General features: G+C 42.6%; 1 long non-coding RNA gene across 1 annotated transcript; it reads right to left on the reverse strand.

Annotated features, from left to right (window-relative positions):
* On the reverse strand, window positions 1-991 carry LOC111654642 (uncharacterized). Its single transcript, XR_002760750.2, has 4 exons — window positions 834-991; window positions 600-721; window positions 229-372; window positions 1-78 (listed from the first exon to the last, which is right to left on the reverse strand). It is a non-coding gene; the product is annotated as an uncharacterized LOC111654642 (long non-coding RNA).
* Window positions 992-2,153: the final 1,162 nt, after the last annotated feature.

A 2,153-nucleotide genomic window follows, 5' to 3' on the forward strand; every position in this document is an offset into this window, starting at 1 on the left:
GAATTTCCCAGGGATACAAAGCCTGCTGGACCTTTGGAGTGCTTACAGAGGCTGCGGTCAGGGTTACACTCTGCTGGCCTGTTAAACAACACAATAGCAGACACTGGTGGATTAGATAAATAAGAACTTGGCACTGCTCTCAGGTGCTGATGTGCAATAACTTTTGATTTTTATGGTGTTTTCTATTGTTTGTATAAAGAAGAAAAATAGAGTTGTTGCCGTTCATACCATTTGTAAAATGACACGAGGTGCTCTGTCCTCTTTGTTTGTTCTTGTGGAGACTGTAGAAGATCAGAGCCACCACTAAAACAGAGCTGAAGGCTAAGAGAGAAGGGATGATGATCACAGCAAGTGGACCTGATGACTCCTCATCTAAACAACAAGTGAAAGACGGACACATTTCAGAACAGCTTGTCATTATATAGGTTAATTGTCTTCATCTCGGCAAGTGTAAGAAAAGTGAAGGTGAGAGCATCATCACGTTACACATTACAAGAGAGGAATCAGAATTTGGTGCATGTATACCAAATCACAGCATTTGTAGAGCTCAAAATGAATGCAACTACCGGCTCTTTGCAATGCAATGTGTAAAAACTTACAGCACTCGGGGAGTGAGGTATCGTTGATACATTTTGTGTCCAAGTCCATGAGGAGCAGCTGACATTTCTCACATGAGAGAAACAGCCGACCATATTAACAGGAGAAATTCTAAAGTTTGTCCCTGTGGTGAGAAAAACTAATTAACTATGAAAGAATTTAAGATTGAAAAAAGAAAAAAAAATTAGACATGGCATGAAGTGTAATTGCTACATATTGCTTTAAGATTTTCCTACCTGACACCTGATCCCCTCATGATCAAGAGAGAAAACACATTTCCAGCCTGATAATAGAAGAATTAACAGCAGCACAGAGGTTGAAAAAAAATGACACAGCTGTTTATCAACAGCTTTTCAGAAAATGGGCTCAGCTTTGTGTGTCTACCTGCGAGGGCGCTGACCGACGTGGTGAGCTGGAAAGTTGACTGAATGTTAATCATTGACGAATCAACAGAAATGATAACATGGAGAACGTGCTCACACCTGCTGCAACCTTAACAGTTCACTGATTAAACTGGGATTATTCAACATATGAAAAAGCTCCTTTCAGTTTGTTTAGTGACCTTGATGGGAAGTTTGGGTGGAGAGCAAACCATCCATTCAAAAATAAAAATAACACGCAGGAGCAAAAAGTAAAAACACATTGAAAACAAATCAAAATAGGTAAAACCAATATATATAAGATGATAAAAAAAATTCAGATCCTGATTTAATTATTGTATTTAAGGTTTATTTCACCAGTTTGGGCATCTTTGTGTTGTAAGTGCATTTTAGGAATGAGATTGAATAGTACCACAGTGGCATCAGTGTTAATGAAAGGTGCTCGCAACGAGGTGCCATGCCTCTCACTATTAATCACCACAAGGAGGCAGTATTGCGCAAGAAATCGCCTCCAAAATGTAATCTCCGCCTCAGACCTGAGAACCGGACAGGCTGCAGTTCTCCAGGCAAATTTTGTTGATTTGAAACTCCTCAATAATCAAACGAAAGTCACAGTTTATTGCACTGGGAACACACAGGAACGGGCTGAAATATCATCAGACCGACCGGACACAAAGCTCGACTACCCCGAACTCACAAACAGGCATTTCCCACGTGAAAATATGCGTCCCAGTGCTGGAACTCCGCCTCCCTAAACACACCATGGAAACATAATCTAGCGCTTCCCAATCGACTGGAGACCCGCCTCTTCCCCGTCGCCATTGGTTGAGTTGAGAGGCTCTAGGACCTTCCCCCAGCCTCTGATTGGCCAGAATCCCCTGCAACTCAGGAAAGCAACACGGAAAAAGATGGAAAAAAAAAAGTTATGGAGTGAAGCCTAATCGGATCACGACTGTTGCATGCTGCTGCTGCGTAGTTTTTTTAGTGGGAAAAAATTCCCTCACATTGCCTCCGGAGAAGCAGAGGAGGAAGCAGAGCGCGCAACAACTAAGAAGAAGGAGCTAGCAGGGGTCTCATTGTTTTGGAAAGGATCAGACGCCCGCCCGGTTCTCAAGAGGAGAGTCAGGTAGGCTATGTTTTTCCGTTTCCAAGGACTGCCTTGCTGATGTCACGGCG

Source organism: Seriola lalandi, unplaced genomic scaffold (genome assembly GCF_002814215.2).
Source record: "Seriola lalandi dorsalis isolate HSWRI2012SDOR001 ecotype SW California unplaced genomic scaffold, Sedor1 jcf7180001974792, whole genome shotgun sequence".
Classification (NCBI taxonomy): domain Eukaryota; kingdom Metazoa; phylum Chordata; class Actinopteri; order Carangiformes; family Carangidae; genus Seriola; species Seriola lalandi.